The sequence below is a fragment of the Lepisosteus platostomus genome, chromosome 5, assembly GCF_059453375.1.
Source record: "Lepisosteus platostomus isolate fLepPlt1 chromosome 5, fLepPlt1.hap1, whole genome shotgun sequence".
In the NCBI taxonomy this organism is placed as follows: Eukaryota; Metazoa; Chordata; class Actinopteri; order Semionotiformes; family Lepisosteidae; genus Lepisosteus; species Lepisosteus platostomus.
In genome coordinates, this window is record NC_142615.1 from 49,731,433 (window position 1) to 49,745,098 (window position 13,666).

Here is a 13,666-nt window from a genome sequence, read left to right on the forward strand (position 1 = left end):
CGGTGCATGTTTTCTCCATGAAAAAAGACATTTTTCCTTACATGATTTCTCGTTTTGTTTCATCAAAGTGTACAGAAAGAAGAAAGAAAGGAAAAGTGTCGTTAATGAACTCTGTCCTCCTTGGAAGATGTCAAGCGCATTGGACATGAAAAGTGCCCAATAAAAGCCATTTCTCTTCATTTCTCTTACGGTCAGGACTCCTGTTCCGTGTAAAGGAGGCAGCTTGCTCAGCCAGCAGACTCAGGGCTTACTGAATGCAGATGGCTCAGAGCGGTGTGTCCAAGCGGCTATAAAAGAGGAGAATTCTGCCGGCACCGTAGCTGAGTTGGTTTAAGTACCTGTCTCGTTGACTGGAGATCCTAGCTCCACATCCCAGCTGTGCCTTTCTTCCTGTCTTTTTGTGCAGAAACTACCATCTTGGACAACCACATAGGGCTTGATTTAGTTTAAAGCATGAATTTATTTCCTTTCTGCAACAACTTGTTTTTCAAGAAATTCATACAGCTTGTGAAAAATGAAATGTAATTCTTTGCTATCAGAGCAGTAGGAATATTGCCAACTGGCAAGAAAATGCAAGCAATGTTTATTTTTTGACCGGAAAGGTGCGAATGGAGAAAAGCTTCTCTCATCAGTCTCTGTGGCGCAATTGGCGAGCGCGTTCGGCTGTTAACTGAAAGGTTGGTGGTTTAAACCCACCCAGGGACGATCTTCTTATTATTGTCAATGTAAACACTGTCTCCGCTAAAGCTGAAACCTTAACCCTCTTTATATTTGCAGAAAATGCGAGTCTTTTGCCCGTGTCCAACAACAACACTTGAGACCGGGGAAGTCCAATAGTGATCAACACCGCAACTCCCCAGAAATCCATATTCACTCTTGGAAAAGTATCTTTGAATGGCTTGCAGGAGATATCATTTATACTCCTGTTGCGTCCTCTGCTAAAAGAGTTTAGAAATACAACGCAGATTTGTTTGAGAATTTGACAAGCACTGTTACAGTACCTTAGCACTGTGAAGTTGGATGTTGATATTTTGATATATTTACCTTAATTGTAACATAAATGTAAACATAAATGCTGTACAATCTATGCTGTACAATCAAACACAGGTATATTTTGAGTCTCATGCTGATCGTCCTGTGGATCCAAAAGAAAATTTTAAAGCTGATACATTTTCGATTGGAATTTGCATCTAGCTACAACGTCCCTGGAAAAGAGATTTTATGAGTTGTGTGCAATCGGTATCTTTTACTTTATGTATGGTAGTGGAAATAGTTTTAAAAATGTTTTCTAAAGAAGATTGTATTGCCAGGACCTGCCTTTAGCGCTCAGTAGCGATGACGCTGTTGATATAGATGGAGAAGAAATGTAAGATGAATTGATGATCTAAGCTAAAATAGCCCTAACACGCCTCCTGTAACAGTGTTTGTATTCATAGCAAGAAATATTATTTTTCAAACCCGAACGTTGCTTTTGCATTAAGTGTTATGAAACCATTAGCGGTTTCAGTAGCTTCTGAAGACCGCACTTTTCCAAACTGAAGCCTATAAGAACATTATTCAAGATACACCATGGCCCAGAATCGTGCATTGGGACAAAGATTAACATCCATTTAAAGTACTCCCAAATAAAAGATTTGACCGAAAAATTAAAAGAGTAGGCAAGTATTAAAACAAAACCATAACTTCTTGACTTCCAATCTCTTTCCTGGTTCAGGCCATGTAAAATGACATATTCAGTGGACTCATGCCGAGGTTGTGAGTTTAAGCCTCACCTGGAGCAGCCTGGTTTTCTGTCTTGACAGGTAAACAGTTTTTTGTGTTATTTGCTAAATGGAGAGAGGATTCTGTGTTAATTGTGCTCCTCCTGGGAGAGGTCAAGATGAGAAGTTCACCAGGCTGGTGGTAAATATCCTGTCCAGGAATATCGGGGCTGTAGGGGGTCAGATCTATAGATGTAGTAAACACATTAGTGGAGACAGTGTGTCTGCTCTCCGTGAGAGAGCCGGGCGGGAGGAATAATCTGTGGTCTGGGATGAAGAGACCCTCGTTGGAAGAGCGGCGCTCCTCACAGGAGAGAATGAAAACAATCTTTTTCAGGGACGCTGATATTTCTCTTTGGGTGAATTAAAAGCACGTGTCGCAAGTGACCTCGTGGCGCAACGGTAGCGCGTCTGACTCCAGATCAGAAGGTCGCGTGTTCAAATCATGTCGAGGTCAGCTGATGTGTTTGCAGGTGCTGCTGGTGCCAAACCTGGAATTCACACCATGCAGTTGGGTTTTAGCTGTACACCACCTAGGTAATCTGAACAGTACAGAACACCCAGTCAGGAGCTTATGCAGCATTTCATCTTGAACACGACAAGAGAAAAGGCACACTGCACATCCGCGAAACATCACGTCCGACTTTAGAGACAGTGACATCAGAGAATGGAAGTTTCAAACCGCTTTTCTGTTACAGGTTCAAGCAAACCTGAAAGTTAGGGAGTGTTTGGTCACTTTTGTATGAAAAAGTGTCTGAAGCCTGTAATTATAATTTGCCCTTTTTTAATTGTGGTTGAAATCCACTCCCATGTACCAAGACCTTACAGTATATTCATGTTTACTTAAATGACTAACTATTGGACTATTGGACATTAGTTGGTGTTTTTGTTTTTGTAACGATTTGCTATTTCATGCAGGAAAGAAAGGAACCCAGACCCAACGTTTGCTTTCAGGTGGGGTTCATTTACATAACAGACATCTATTTCTGAGGAGCCTGATTTGAATCACACAACCCCGGTAGAAGTCGAATCGACAATCTTATAAACCGAAATCAGACGCGTTATCCATTAAACCACTAGCCCGTCACGTAAATTAATTGCACCATGGTGAGTTCAGTGCCGTTACTAGTAATACCCCACCCCCATCTTAAATTTCTAAGTGAGAAACGTGTTTTCTACATTTTTTTTAGTTTTAAAAAATCATCACTTTTAAGCAGACAAAGCCTTTATGTGTCGCTCTGAATTTCTAATTGATTTAGAATTCCAAGACAAAAGCGTTTCGTTCCACAGCGGCGTGAAATGATCACGTCTTTCACTCTACTTCTCTCTAGTAGTAAAGCAGATCTTGCTTGGTGAGCATTTGCTCTGGTAAATTAGGTCACTTTTCATGTTAACTCACTTCTTCTAAACACAACATTTCCCGGTGCATGTTTTCTCCATGAAAAAAGACATTTTCCCTTACATGATTTCTCGTTTTGTTTCATCAAAGTGTACAGAAAGAAGAAAGAAAGGAAAAGTGTCGTTAATGAACTCTGTCCCCCTTGGGAGATGTCAAGTGCATTGGACATGAAAAGTGCCCGATAAAAGCCATTTCTCTTCATTTCTCTTACGGTCAGGGCTCCTGTTCCGTGTAAAGGAGGCAGCTTGCTCAGCCGGCGGACTCAGTGCTTACTAAACGCAGGTGTCTCAGAGCGGTGTGTCCAAGTGGCAGTAAAAGAAGAGAGTTCTGCCGGTGTCGTGGCTTAGATGGTTAAAGCGCCTCTTTAATAAACACGAGATCCTGGGTTTAAATCCCAGCGGTGCCTTTCTTCCTGTCTTCTTGCATCGTTTACTGTTATAGACAACATGCTTCTGCATTAAGTTTAATGGAGGTGTTTATTTCGTTTTTGGCACAACTTGTTTTTCAAGAACTCCACACATTGCGAAAGCTAAAATGCTTATCTTTGTTATCAGTGCAAAAGAATTACTGCCAGCTGGGAAGAAAATGACAACGATTTTTTTTTACTTTAGCCAAAAATCTGTGAATGTAGAAAAATACGACATGTGTCAGTTTCTATGGCACACTCAGTCAGGGTGTGCTTCAGTTAAACACATCGTTCGTAGATCAAACGCACCCAGAGACACACTTCGAATTAATCCGATCTAAACATTACCTTCTCTAAATGTGATTGAGTTTCTTTGCACGTCCTTAGCCATCTTGATGTTTGCAGAGATTTTCAACTTTTGACACGAGTCAAACTACAAGTAAATAGTTGAGTACCTAAGTCAATATCAACGGGAATGTGAATATAAATGTAAACATCAATATTTCTGCTGTCTCCTGAGAAACACAAGTATAGAGTCAAAACACAACAAATAATGCTAAAAAAATATTCAGTTAACACCCAGATGTGACAAAACACATTTAAGACGTATATCCCCTTTAAATATGTATTTCCTTAATATCAGTTCTCTTCCCTCCCCAGGATACCTGCAAATTCACTATCGCAAAATAAAGGCTGTGTGTAAGTCTTACATGTGTTCTGTCACATCTGGGTATTAAATTAATAGATGTGTTGTGTTATTTAATATGATTTGACTCCATGCTTGTGTTTCTCAGGAGACAGCAGAAATATTGGGGATTTGCGGCTACAGAAAATAATGTGAACTTTACAGGCAAAAGTTAGGTTACCTTAAAGAAACAAAAAACGTATTGTCAACGTGATTTTTTAAGACATTTGTTCGGAATAGTGTATCTTCTCGTGTCTGTGGCTGTTGTCCTACAATAACGGTGGTAAAATAGCAGGAATGTGCGGAAAGAATCGGAGATTGAACAGAAGACTCATCCAGTCGATAGTAAGGTTGTGTAGGACCGCACACCCTACGATGTCAGTGTTGAGTAGTGTGGTTTAAAAGCTTTTTCACGAACCAGGAAGGAGTACAAACCTACAGTCTTCTGATCCGTAATCAGACACATTATCCATTGTGCCATTGGCGTTTGTATTGCATTCCCATCCAGCACCACATTGAGTTCAGAGCCGCTACTATTCATGTTTTGTAGGTGTGTCTAGTTACTACGTCTTTCATTATGTCTGGTTTAAAATAATGTATCGAGGGATATTGACGGTAATATCATACGGATTTTGGTTTTCTTTTGATGGAAAATTGTATTAAAATACAACCCTCTTTCACATTTGTATAATACTTTCCCTTGCATCCTCAGATAAAAATTCTAAATACCAAAAAGTTACAATATATGGAATAGCATTTATTTTAAAATGTATTTTAAAATTTGCATTTATTTAGAGCTTAGTAAAGATAACATTGCTAATATTGATGGAGTAGAAATGTAAGATGAATTGATAGCTTTTTCTGAGCTTAAAAAGTCCTACAACGCCTCCTGTAACAGATAAGGACTCATAGCAAGACAGGACATGCTATTGCATTGCGCATTTTGCAGATACGACCAGTTTCTGGTTCTGGTGAGTGCATTTTTTCCAAACTGAAATTAACAAGAACATTTTCAAGATGCGCCATGTCCCTAAATCGTTCATCAGGACTACTATTAATATCAGGTGAAAGCAGTACAAAGCATAAATTTAACCTAAATATTAAGAGACTATATCTGTCAGCTACTGCTGTTATCACGACCACCAGGCAGTCAAGACCAAAGCGTAAGCGAGCTAATCAGCCCCAGCAGCGGGTGATTATTAACAAACACCGCCGTATGAGTTAAACCACCTGCGCACACTCACTGTGCGGTGCGCACTGCTATTTAAACCATCTTCACCTGCTTCCCTCTGCTCGGTATTGAGTCTACTCCTTGAGAGCTCTACCTGGCGTTTTTCCCCGTACCTCGTTTATTCTGGATTTTGGATTCCCCTTCTGCCTTTTCGACTTTGCACCTCGCCTCTCGCCTCGGACTGCCTGCTACCGGAGAACTTCCTGGATTACGACTTGCCTTTCGCCTTTTGACTACGACCTTGCCTCTCGTTTTGGTTTGTTCGCCTGCCTCATCTATCACCCGTGCCTGCGTCTGCACAGGATCCGTGTATCTTCCCACCAGGGATTCCTAACAGCTGTAAGCCATGTTCAGCCAATGCTAGAAATATTACTGCTCTACTACAGTAGCTAAAGAAAGCAAGTACAACTTAGAAACAGATCACAAGTCGAAGACATAAACCGACAAGGATGGGATTCGAACCCACGCGTACAAAGCACAACGGATTAGCAGTCCATCACCTTAACCACTCGGCAACCACATCATGAAAGCTGCCCCCCCCGGGCATGATTTTGCTCGGCGACCAGGCTCAGCACATCGACCTCAGATGTCTCAGAGCGGTGTGTCCAAGCGGCTGTATAAGAATAGGTAATAGGTTTATTCCATGCTGAAAAAAAGAAGAAAGAGAACACAACGTTTCGGCCGTGGAGCCTTCTTCAGGTGTGAGAGAGACAGGGCAGTATTCAAAGGTAAAGTAGCGGGAGAACAAAGGTTTGAGGGTGGGTACCCACCTGTATAAGAATAGTGTTCTGCCGGTGCTGTGGTAAAGCTGGTTAAAACACCTATTTCATAAAGAGGAGATCCTGGATCCGAATTCCAGCGGTACCTTTTTTTTCCTGTCTTGTTTTACAGAACATGTAATTTGGGACACTCAAAGAGGTCTTGATTTGGTTTAATGCGTTTATTCATTTCCTTTGAAGAACAACTTGTTTTTTTTAAATCATATAGCTTGCGAAAGATGAAATGCGAGTGAATTTTTTTGTTCACCAAAAGTATGTAAATGAAAAAAATCAAGGTGTAAGCATTTCTGTGGTGCAATCGGTTAGCGTGTTTAGCTATTAACCCCAAGGTGGGTTTTTTGATCCCACCCAGGGACGCACTTCTTCCTATAGTAAACATCATCACCGCAAAAATTTAATTGTTCCGCAAAACCTGAACTATTTTGATATTTGTAGTAGTAAACAATTGAGTACCAGAGTCAACATTACCGGGAATTTCCAATAATTTCCGATATTGGCAACTTGCGAGAAAGTTAGTATTCACCCATGGAATTATATGTTCCAGTGGGTGGCGGGAGAATTCACTTATGCTCCCGTTGCATCTTCAGCTAAAGTAATTTAAAATACAACGCAAAATTGTTTGAGAACTTGACAAGCAAAAACGACAGATCGCCGAAGTTGTATTTTAATATTTTCGTATATTTACTTTAATTTGAATATAAATGTTAACATAAATGCTGTTCAATATAATGTAATTTTGTTGTACTTTTGAAATATTTTAGCTGAGGATGCGAGGGGGGCTATTACACCTTGCCAAACATCTAAATAATTGTAAAAGAGGCTGGCATTTTAATAAAACGGGCGATCAAAAGAAAGCTACAAATAGTACGGTATTATGCTCAATATCCCTCAATATTGAAGGTCAAATGAAGAACTTGAAGAAACTCTCAAAGAATCAACGGCAATAGCAGAGGATGTTGATTTTGAACCAATGTTTTCACCTCAATTATCCAGCAGTCATTGCTTGACAGACTTCCTCAAGATATTCGGTGTTCTATACAGAAAATCGAAAATTAAAGGGCTAATGTGCCAAGAGGGGTGGTCCGAGGCAAAGACTGCGTTAGAGGAAGACTAAGCTCCGCACGATAACACGTGTCTAATACTCGGCCCCTGAAAAGCATCATATTCGTTGAACTGCCTACCAGCTGTGACTCTTGCACGAATTTCGCAGTACGTGGGTACGAGCTTATAATTCAGGAATAACAATGGTCAGACGTTTATGGTGGGTTTGTGTTTTGTATTATTTAATGAATGGAAAAAAACATTTTCAAAACTACAGCTCGAATGGAATAATAAAAAAAGTTTATTTGCCTGTTTGTTGTAACAGCTGTGCCAAAAATATTCATCTACAGATGCAGCCATTCAAAGTGCGCGGTACAGACACGTACTGGAGGTAATTGGCTACGGCGTCGCGCATCGTGACACAAGATGACGCGGGGTACCGCGGTATGTGATTGGTTGACTGACAGGGGCACTCGTGGTCCGTTGGTCTGTCGTAGAAAGATTTACAGTAAACGTCTTTACTGTGTCCATTGTAGTATTTAATATTTATATGGAATTTTACCTCTGAAGGGAAATCTTAGTGCCTGAGCATAAAAAGAATAGGAGCATATTGCAACGCGTGTGAAGTCCATAAACGATATTAATTTTGGAACTTAAACATACAGTATATGGCTGGTCTCGGTACTTTAAAGAAGACATACACACCAGTATTCCATTTCTCCCTAAACATTTTAAGCATCGAAGACTTTAACTAACGTGATACCGGAGACAACAAGCATACTTTTAGAATTTGATTAAAAGGGAATATAATATGGAATCGCGTATCTCAAGAAATTAATAACGATATAATTATATTCATGTTGCAAAAAAACTGCAGCGGACATAAAAACTCCCTTGCTTTTAACAGAGCGTTCCATAATTTCTAATTACGAAAATGATTTAAACTGCGACACTTATCATTCACCAAGAGCTCGAAATATCACAAGGATCCTCTAGAGCACAGCAAAGACTGTATCAAAAGAATCACGTATCTCAAGAAATTAATAAGATATAATTATATTTGTGTACTGCGACAGGGCTGTTTCACCTCTGTCTTCATGTGACTCGATTCAAAAGCCATTTAGCAAAGAGGGGATGAGAAGAGTGACAAACTAGTATACAGTACAGTACTTCAGATCTTTTTTTCTGAACCGGGGAAAATCTGATCATGTTTCTCTATAACAATAATAAAAAAACATTGCCACACCCGGACTGTTAAACCAACGCATTAGCACGTCAAAGCCCATTGAGGAGCCGGGCGCAATAACTGTTTTGTCGTCCCCTGATTTACTGATCGGCATTAATTACAGAAATCGAGTTCCTCCTCTTTGCAGAGGAACTGGTCCTGCTGTCGCCCACAGAACAGAGGCTGGAGCAGCACTGTCAGACCTGGGCGCTGACAGTCAATCTGGACAAGACCAGAGTTATGGTTTTCCAGAAAAAAAGCCAGACCCCCATTAGTCTTCCTGAGATCGTCGGATTATGAACAAATAAAAGCATCTTATTAAAAACGTGTTTGCTTTTGTCTGGGTATTTACTTTGTAATCTGTGGTTTACATCTACTGTATTATTTTGAGATGCCACTTTTAAAGGTGATATGTAAAATAAAGTTTTTTATTATTGTTATAGAGAAACATGATCAGATTTTCCCTGGTTCAGAAAAAAGACGATTAAAATCTGTAATCTTTCCAAGAAGTTTCTGCTTTGTGCTAAGACATTAACAAGTACAACCCCCATCTCTGCGGGAGGGCTGGCTGTGATGAATTAAACCGGTTTCACAGGTATTTTCAAAGTAGGAAGTACAGTAGGACAGCACAAAAAAAACAGACATTGTGTGGTACAGCACGGAGCTCAGTCAATTCAAACAAGTTCAGTTTCAAAAGAACTGCAACGGACATAAAAACTCCCTTGGTTTTAACAGAGTGTTTCATAATTGCCAACTACAAAATTTATTTAAACTGCGACACTTATCATTCAACTAGAGCTCGACTATCACAAGGATCCTCTAGAGCACAGCAAAGACTGTATTAAAAGAATCGCGTATCTCAAGAAATTAATAAGATATAATTATATTTGTGTAATTCGCATAATTATATAATGCCAGCAAACTCTTGTTTTTATGTCCACTATAACTACGCTGGGCAAACGTTCCGAGGTCAAATTCTTCCAGCAAGGGGGTACCTTTAAAGCGGAGACGACGGCACCAAAATTTTTTGGCGCGCCTTCTCTTTAAAGCCCTGGCCAAATATGAAGACAGTACGTACAGTTATAATTCAAACGGAATTAAAAACTATACATCCCAGTTACCATGGTGGTGCTTGTGATCATTGCGTTTGACCAACGAAACAGGGCGAAAAATCAGTCACATGACTTTGGGGCAGAGTTTCGAAATCTTAACCTATCAGCAACAAAGCGAAATTTACACGATAGGCTACCTCAAACTGTCAGTTACACGACTGTGTATGTCGACATTATGAAAAAAATGTTTCAGGCATTGATGTGAAGGACAAGAGAGCTTTCACTGGCCGATTATCATTATTATCATTATAATCATTATTATTAATAATGATATTAATTTAAGGGTCTAAATATCTAAACATATGTATCTGTATAGCAGGTAGTATCACTGTATTCCACTTTCTTTGGAAAAACAGATTCACAACGCAAAGCTGTATTGCTGTGTAAAAAAACCCGGTTTGTAATGAGCTGCTGAGCTAAGAATAGGAATGTTCCTGCTGGCAGAGGGGGTGGAAAGTGCCTGCGGTCATTTAATTAGTATTGCAATTCGCACTGATTCCCTTGCAAAGATATGGACTTAAGAATATTCGTGCCTGGTCAAAAAATGGCATTAAGCACTTAAAATTAATATGGTTAATAATAGTAAACTGTAACATGCTGTAACAAGATCGGCTAAACTGCGAAGAAAATGCTTTCAGAGAAAATGTTTCAGGTGTGAAGAACATAGATCTCCAATGCAATTTCAACCAAACCTGTTCCCACACACCCTGCCCCCACTACCATTAGAATATACACAAAGCACTCAAATCTTTCGAGCTAATGATCAGGTGACCCGAGAGAGAGCAAGAGAAACACCAAGGGGTGCAGAACCAGGGAACTATTTACATGGAAAACGGGCGATCTCCCCAGACTGTCTGCCCGTTTCACTGTTACCTGGATACCTCTTTATTTAACTCACTAACACTGATTTTTAGTTTAGAAGGATTCAAGTAGGGTTTTAGATGAAAGGCAGCGACCTTAATCTCTGACCAAGGTAAACGTTTCATTTTTTCAAAGAAATGTTTGTTAAAAAATAAAGTCATAGTTCCAAGGGATTCAATCACAGACCATGTGACATGGGAGTCAGGAAACTAACACACAGCACCACCGGATTTAATAACGCTATAAAAACACTATAAAATAATGTGACTAGGCACAAAACAAGTTTACAGCACAGTACAATAATAAATGCTGACCATGACTTCAGAAGCATAAATTGCCTTACACTCAATTTAAACACAAGCTGTCTTTAGCCCTCTAAGCTGGTTCATACAGAAATGTAGAGATCCAGGCTCAGAACACACAGCTTCATTAGCGAATACATATGCAGGACAACTAGAGAAGACGCTTTACAGAGGATGGATTTTTAGAAACATCCCATCAGTGACATCACTGAAGTCAACTCCTAGGTACTGTAACTGTCGTGTGGATAGTTTCACAAGAATCAGACAAAGGTTTAAGCATCGCTTGTTCTAGATAAAACTGCAAAAAAAAAACCAACAACCCATAATGTACTTCTTTGCGGCTCTGTTTGCCCAAATCATATATTCACAACGTGAAATCTAAAATCCGCAAAATCCGCAATATGGAAACAGAACCTGTGTAATTGTTGATAGATGATGTACTCGTAACATTTTTACAAGACGAACTACAACATTTAAAAAATGACTTGTATGTACTTGATATCTCTAATCAATGCACGGTGACATTGTTAAAAGCAGAGTCCCAGCACAAAATGAAACTAAAATGCATACCGTTTTGCGCTTCTTATTAGTTGCTCAAAAGTAATTTGACCGTATGAAATACATAATATAAACCTAGAAACATATACGTGAGCAGTATTTACGCACTGTAGTATCGGTGTTAAGACATACCTCTCAAATACTGTAAATCAAGTTAAAAATATCTCAAGACCGATTCTGGTCATAATGAAACCATGTTTCGTGAATGTTTTCTTTAAAGTACCGAGACCAGCCATGTACTGTATGTTTATGTTCCAAAATTAATATCGTTTATGGCCTTCACACGCGTTGCAGTATGCTCCTATTCTTTTTATGCTCAGCTACTAAGATTTCCCTTCAGTGGTAAAATTAGATATGAATATTCAATACTTAAACGGCCACAGTTAAGACATTAAATATACATATACATACTGTATACAGTACAGTTTTCATACTGTAATATGTTTACGTTCCTAAATCAATCTCTTTTATGAGCATGTGAAAGGCATGGTGAATCGGAGATTCTCAAAAATTACTGTACTTTGCATGATTGGAAACAAATGCGTGATTGCGAAATGCTGTGGTGTTACTTTTAACAAGACGGTCAATGAAAAAAAGAACGTTGACCAGGGCAATACTTTGAGTTTACACTTACAGCTTGTCCAAGGTCATTCATTATTAATACTATTAGTAATATCTTCTTTAAAGACTTTAATCGCCACAGCTCAAACATGAGAGGTTGAGCTTTATTAGCTCCACCTTGCCGAAATTCCGGATACTATTATTTTGCTTGTCATATTATAGGAGAATTTACGGTAACTCGTGGTATTTACCAGTAGCTTGCGGTAGACTGCGTACAGCGTACCGCAAAATAATGCAGTATCCCCCGCGCATTTTGAATGGCTGCATCTGTACATGCGAAGCATGCGCTCTACCACTGAGCTACATCCCCGATGGAAAAGGTAATGGAACAGACTTGTCCAGATGCTCACTGATCACAATCCACCACTCACGAAGAATGCCTGCAGTTTCCCACTTTCGCGTTTCCTCTACTACAGAGTAAATTCATGGGAATGAAGAAATAAGGAAGGAAAAATAATCGCATTAAAGCTTCAAGAGACTGGGAACAAATTAATCTATTATTTTTGTATCCAGTCACACGTGCGACGGTGGTTAATTCCCAGAAGTGCTTTTTTTCTACCTCCTTACTCGACTGTCTTTCAATTCTGTTTTATTTGAAAGCTTTTTGCATCTTTTAAGTGCTCTTGATTAAACTATGCATAGAAAAACAGCACTACGGATGATTTTCATGGACCGATGCACACTTGTTCTGTACAACTCAAGTGATAAAGCCCTGTCTGCAAGTAATGTAGAAGAAAATAAAAGGGTGAAACAATGCCCCAGCCACAGGAATGGTAACGGGAAGGATCGTGTTCTTATTTGATAAGTCCTTTTGAGATGTCTTGTCAATGCACACAGGCGTTAGAGCTGAATAATTTACTTTTAGTGGTGTTTTTAAACAAAGATGGAACATGTTATTTCTATACCAGGAAGAAAGGAGCAGACTTTAACTTTAAGAGGCAAAAACGACACCTTATCAAAGCTAATATTAATTAAAATGACATCACAACAAAAGTGGAGCCTTGAGTGAATAAAATTAGTTTTCATTAGTTGTGTCTCCATAACTTTGTAGGTGAGAGAGAGGATTGTGATAATTTGCAGGTGCTTCTCGGAAGTGCGTTGGTGGTACAGGCGCCTTCCAAATAATTGAGTCGGGTTTGAATCCCAGCCAGTACAAACCCAAATCTTTTCAAGATAATTTGTGGTCCGCTAACACATCTTTTGAAACACTACAACAGGTAACACCCCGTGTGAAACATCATGAACATCTGTTAAAGCCTGAGTTTTACATACTCTAACGTAAATAAACGTTAGTGTCTTCCGGTGTGTGAGCCAATTTCTCCAAAAAAATATTTGTTAGTCTGCCGGGAGGCTGTGCAAGGTGTTATAAAATAGAATTTCCAAAAGACAGGCTCCCTAAGCTTAACATCAAGGCAGAAAAAATGCTGTTTTCTCTACAGAAATGCTCTTTACATTTCAGCAATGTTGCAACTCCCTTTATAAACGTATACAACCAAGGCATTGAAAGTTTTTTTTTTAATTATTGTTCCAAAAAATGTTCCATTTGTTTTCTTTTTAATGTTGTTGATTAAAAGATTTTATTAAATGTGAAAAAAATCTGAATGTGAAAAAAGGTCAAAATGCTATTGAAAAAAATCAGTAATGTGAGGAAAGATGGATTGTGGGAGCCCCTTAACTACCCATGTC

General features: G+C 39.2%; 2 non-coding genes across 2 annotated transcripts; both read left to right on the top strand.

The window, feature by feature from the left end:
- The first annotated feature begins 631 nt into the window (after positions 1–631).
- On the top strand, positions 632–705 carry trnan-guu (transfer RNA asparagine (anticodon GUU)). The gene has a single exon. It is a non-coding gene; the product is annotated as a tRNA-Asn (tRNA).
- Positions 706–2,145: 1,440 nt separating this feature from the next.
- Positions 2,146–2,217, top strand: trnaw-cca (transfer RNA tryptophan (anticodon CCA)). The gene has a single exon. It is a non-coding gene; the product is annotated as a tRNA-Trp (tRNA).
- The last annotated feature ends 11,449 nt before the right edge of the window (positions 2,218–13,666 follow it).